The 5,965-nt window shown below is 39.7% G+C and overlaps 1 long non-coding RNA gene across 1 annotated transcript in view; it reads right to left on the bottom strand.

Annotated features, from left to right (window-relative positions):
- Positions 1-183: 183 nt before the first annotated feature.
- LOC116083757 overlaps positions 184-5,965 on the bottom strand; it is a 72,888-nt gene continuing 67,106 nt past the window's right edge. The window contains exon 3 of the long non-coding RNA XR_004115898.1: positions 184-370. This is a non-coding gene — a long non-coding RNA (uncharacterized LOC116083757). The remainder of the gene's footprint in view (positions 371-5,965) is intronic.

The raw sequence follows: 5,965 nt of genomic DNA, 5'->3' as shown, positions 1-5,965 counted from the left end.
CTCTCCCTCTCCCTCTCTCCCTCTCTCTTTCCCTCTCTCTCTTCCTCTCTCCCTCTCTCCCTCTCAACACCCTAACTCTTAAATGGGTCCTGTTGCTTGTGGAGAGCCAGCCCCCACCCCAGATCCCCTCTGACAAAGTCATCCCTTGAAAGAATGATAACATGCCATGTGCTCATCTGTGAATGGGTATGAGCATGAGAGTGAAAGCATCCTCAGAGGTCAGAGGGCAGAGGGATCAACTCCTGTGGAGCTGGAGTTTACGGGTGCCATGAGTCCCCGGGCATGGGCATGGGAGTTGAACGAGGATCCTCCGCAAGAACATCTTATGGTCTTAACTGCCAGGCCATCTCTCCAGCCCCCAAATTACTTTCTCTTAAAAGAAAAGGTTATAAATTATACATTTTGTGGAGGTCTGACCTCTTCCTTCCAGAGAGTTTAGGAGAAAAACGACTAGTGCTTGCACAAGGCTGTGCATACTGCTTGGAGCATCCCCGCTGGGTGCTCAGTACCTGTGCATGCATATGTCAAGTTAAATAGTTATGCTTCTAAAGCTATGGCATTGATCTAGAATTAGCCTGAGATTTTTCTGCCCCTTCCTCCTCCATACTTGAATCCTTTACTCCTATCCTGAGATTGTTCCACCTTCTTTAATATTTAAAGTTTAAAGTAATAATTTCTTAATGCCATATTCTCCTGAGCCCCTGAGTATGGCTGGCGCAGTCAGGAGCACAGAAGAGTCTGGGCATATGAGTTGGATGGTTTTATCACATTTTGATGGTGTAGCTTGAGTGAAGCATTTATACCTCTGCTCCTTGGTCCCACCCTCTGTAAAAATAAGTGTATTTAGTGAAGTACTAGCTAAGTTGCTCACGGTTCCAATACACAGGCTTTTGTTTTAATTAAAATTTTCATACAATGTTTTATGAACATATTGTATGGTCCCTCCCTCTCTCTTTAAAACCAAAACATAACAAAACACACACACACAAATTAAAACAAGCAAAAGAATAATAGAGCCAAAAAATCTCTGTCTTAGTCAGGGTTTATGTTCCTGCACAAAACATCATGACCAAGAAGCAACTTGGGGAGGAAAGGGTTTATTTGGCTTACTTCCACACTGCTATTCATCACCAGAGGAAGTCAGGACAGGAACTCGCACAGGACAGGAACTTGGAGGCAAGAGCTGATGCAGAGGCCATGGAGTGGTGCTGCTTACTGGATTGCTTCCCTTGGCTTGCTCAGCTTGCTTTCTTATAGAACCCAGGGCCATTAGCCCAGGGATGGCACCACCTCCCTTGATCACTAACTGAGAAAATGCCTTACATCTGGATCTCATAGAGGAATTTCCTCAAGGAAGACTCCTTTCTCTATAACTCCAGCTTGTGTCAATTTGACACACAAAACCAGCCAGTACAGTGTCCAAACAAAACAAAATGAAACAAAAAGTTTACAAAACAAAACATGGAGTTCACGTCCAGCTACTCCTGGGCATAGGGACTGCCCCGGAAAATGGTTCATCTAGTCAGTGATGCTTCATGGGTGAAAACTGATTTTATCTTTGACAGCATGTATCAATTGCAAATCATTGAGTATGGGTGGGAGCCCTTGTCTATTCCCTCCACTCAGTGCGAGGATACCATCTGGCTTGAACTCATGCAGGTCTTCTGCATGCTGCCACAGTCTCTGTGAGCTCCTTTGTGTATCAAGCCCATTTGTGTCTGGAAGATAGTTTTCTTAGGGTCATCTATCACCTCTGGCTTTTTCAATCTTTCTGCCTTCTCTTCACATAGATCCATGAACATTGGAGAGCTTTGATGAAGACAGCCCATTCAGGACTCAGTTCTCCAAAGATTCTTAACTCCGGTTGTGAGTCTCCAAATGAATTCCCATATATGACAAGAAGAAGCTTTTCCAATGAGAGTTGAACAAGGCACTGATCTATCTACATCATTAGGAGGCATTTTAATGTATGTTCCTTTAGCAGACTAAATAATATTAGATACCCCTGCCCCAGGCCTATGACCTGTCTAGTCTCAGGTGCTTGGTCACTTTAGCAGTGTCAGGCATGGATTCCATCTTGAGTGGGTCTTAAATCGAATCAAAAAGTGGTTGGTCACTTTGACAACGTTTGTGCCACTTCTGTACCAGTACATCTTGCAGGCAAGTTGACATGTAGTCTGTTTCCAATTTGGCAGTGTTGCAGGAAATATTTAAAAACAAACAAACAAACAAACAAACCCCGATCCTGGCATGTTCCTGTGCTTGTGCCTCTGCTCCGGCAGCCTGGCCAGCCATGCAATGGCCAAACTGTTTTTATCATGGAGATTCTGACTCTGAACTCTACAATCTCTCTACACAGCTCACTAGGTTCCCACTAGTGGGTTGCTACCACACCAATCCCGTGCTTCAAATCCCCCATGGCCTTTGTGGAGCATTTCAGGCAAACCTATGCTTGCCCCCGCCCTCATACCTTTCTCTCTTGAACCCAGACAAGCCCCAGACAAGCTGCTGTGTGAAGGAAAACGCAACACAAACTAAGTTCAGAAACAATGGTAACTCAATCTCTAAGTACAACAACTAAAGCCTAATCTCGTTAGCCTTATTAAAATCTGTGTTTTCTGGTGGCGGAAGCCTTGTGGATCCACCATGATATTGAGGAAACTCTAGCAGCTACATCTTAACCCTCTGCTGTCCTGTTCCAAAAGAGGGGCCTAACACTCTCCTGCTCCTCTCTTCCTCTGTCCAACCCAGAAGTCCCCCTATTCACCCAGTGATTGGCTACATTATTCATTCAGGGATTGGTTCACAAGAAGCCACCTGAGTACATGACTCATTACTCATTCCAGACAGCTTCTCCTGGGAGAGCAAGCAGCATAGAGCCATCCACCACATGGAGGTATTATGAATAGAGCAGCAATGAACTCAGATGACCCATTTCTCTGTAGGAGGATGTAGAGTCCTTTGGGGATAGTACCGAAAGTGATATAGGTGGGTCTTGAAGCAAATCAATACCTAGTTTCCCAAGGAAACTTCACACTGATTTCCACAGGGGCAATGACAGTTGGCACTCTGACCATCAGTGAATAAATGTTCCCCGTTCCCTGAATCTTCCCTCACTAGGTTGAGCTGTCATTGTTTTTAATTGGTCTTGGTCATCCTGATTGATATAAGATGAAATCTCAAAATAATTTTAATTTGCATTTCCCTAATATCTAAAAATGTTGAACATGTATTTAAATATTTCTCAGCTAGTTGTGATTCATATTTTGAGAGCTCCCTGTTTAGGTATCTATCCCATTTATAAATTAGACTGTTTGCTTGATGTTCAGCTTCTTGAGGTCTTTGCATATCTAGATAATCACCCTCCGTTAGGTGTATAATTGGTAAAGATCTTTATCCATTCTCTAAGCTGTCACTTTGTCAGGAGGATACAGTCCTTTGCTAATCAAGAGTTTTTCAGTTCCATGATATCCCATCAATAAACTGTTGATCCTGGTGCCTGTGTTATCCATGTTCTGTTCAAAAAGTCATTTGTTGTGCCAATGAGTTCATTTTTTCTTCTACCAGATCCAGGCAATGTGGTCTTACTTGGGTCTATTTGCTCTCTTCTAAATGCAGCCATTCAGGTTGGTTGGCATCATTCATGGAACATATAATCTTTTCTCTAGTGTGCATTTTTGGCTACTTAGACATAGGTCTGTGGATTTATTTCTGGTTCTTCAATTAAATTCCATTGATCATGTTTTTACGCCAAGGCCATGGTATTTTTATTACTAAAGCTCTGTAATAGATGAAATCTGGGTTGGTAATAACTCTGACAGTTCTTTTATTGTTCCAGATTGTTTTAACTATCCTGAGGTTTTGTGTGTGTGTGTGTGTGTGTGTGTGTGTGTGTGTGTGTGTTTCCATATGAAGTTTAAATCTACTTTTTTCAATTTCTGTTTAAAAAAATTTTTGTTGAAAAATTTTATTTAATCTGTAGATAAGTTTTCATGGGGTAGTCATATTCACGATGTCTATCCTATAAACCTATAAGTATGGGTCATTTCATCAACTTATTTCTTCAGTTTCTTAAAGTTTTATTGTAGAAGTCTTTCACCTGTTTGGTTAAAGTTATCTCAAGATAATTTTGGGGCTATTGTGAAAGGTACTGTTTTCCTATTTTGTTACTCTGTATGTTTATCATTTGCAAATAGGAATCCTACTGTATTAATAATTTTTTATTCTGCTACTTTGCCAAAAGTGTTTATAAGCTGTAGAAGTTTTTTTTTTGATGGAGTTTTAAGGGTTTTTGTATAAAAAACCCTTATGTATAAAATTTATCATTTGAAAAGACAGATACTCTGGCTTCTTCCTTTCCTATTTGTGTCCCTTTGTTCTCTTTCAATTGTCTTATGGTTCTAGTTAAGACTTCAAATACTATATTGAATAGGAAAGGAAAGGGTGCACATCGTTGACTTGTTCCTGATTTTGGTGGAAATTCTTTGAATAGCTCTCTCTTTAGGTTGATATTGATTGTATGTTTGCTACGAATTGCTGTTTTATGTTGAGATATGTTCCCTATATGCTTAGTTTCTCCAAGACTTGTATCATGAAGGGATGTTAGATCTTGTCAAAAACCTTTTCTGCCTCTAATGAGATGATCATGTGGTTTTCGTCTTTCAGTCAAAAGTGTCTTTATGTGGTTGATTTTCTCTTCCTTTCCTTTTTCCTTCCTTCCTTCCTTCCTTTCCTTCTTTCTTTCTTTCTTTCTTTCTTTCTTTCTTTCTTTCTTTCTTTCTTTCTTTCTTTCTTTCTTTTCCTTTCTTCAGATTCCTCAGGTATCCAGCTTCTGTAGACTGTAGCACCAGGCTTCAAAAATGGCAGGACCCCAGCCAGAACATGGCTGTTTCTCTCCCTCCCTCCCTCTCTCTCTCTCTTCTCTCCCTTCCTTTCTTTTTTTCTTTCCTTCAAGATTTATTTATTTATTTTATGTATGTGAGTACACTGTAGCTATTCAGATGGTTATGAGCCCTCATGTGGTTGTTAGGAATTGAATTTTTTTTTAGGACCTCTGCTTGCTCTGGTTGGCCGCACTCGCTCCACTCAACTCTGCTTGGTTAGTCCCTGCTTTCTCCAGTCGAAAGATTTATTTATTATACATAAGTACACTGCAGCTGTCTTCAGACACCCCAGAAGAGGGCATCAGATCTCATTACAGATGGTTGTGAGCCACCATGTGATTTGAACTCAGGACCTTCGGAAGAGCAGTCAGTGTTCTTTTTTTTTTTTTTTTAACATTTATTGCATTATGATGAGAAAAGTTACATGATTTCAATTTGTCTGAATTTGTTAACATTTAAAAAAATATTTTAAGTAAATAGAATTAAATCACATTCTTGCTTCCCTTTTGTACCCCAACTCCTCCCAGAGACCCCCTCTTCAATACCTACAATATCTTTTTTTGTCATATTCCTTAAAATTTATAAAATATAACAATAAAATGAGTACTATAAAAGTTGTTTGATATAAAACAACAATCAATTTAACAGTGTTATGTAGGTGCTTGTCTACAGCAATACTGAAAAATACATACGTTTTTCTAAGTATAAATTTGAAATAACTCCAAACATATTAACTGTATATTTCAAAATAATACACAATTACTAGTATTTTCTTAAATGAACATAAATATATAAAGTCTTTTCCTTTGTTGGTTTTATATTTAGTACAGTTTAAAGTCTTGGCTCTTTCTATGGTACAAGCCCAAAATAATAACAATTTTTAGACATTGGGTTTCATTGTAATAAGGCTGTACTTCAATGACCCTCAAATCACTGAAGGATTTTACCTCCATCCTAGCTAAGCTGAGAGTTGACAGTTCTGCTGCGCCACGGAATGAATTGTAGGCACGATTATTGGATACAGACTTCCTGCTATGGTCAAAACTATTTGACTTGAGTGAGTGACTTTATTCTCAGGCCAC

This window comes from Mastomys coucha, unplaced genomic scaffold (genome assembly GCF_008632895.1).
Source record: "Mastomys coucha isolate ucsf_1 unplaced genomic scaffold, UCSF_Mcou_1 pScaffold8, whole genome shotgun sequence".
Taxonomy (NCBI): domain Eukaryota; kingdom Metazoa; phylum Chordata; class Mammalia; order Rodentia; family Muridae; genus Mastomys; species Mastomys coucha.
The sequence above is the reverse complement of the archived record's forward strand: the minus strand, read 5'-3'. Positions and strand labels throughout refer to the sequence as shown.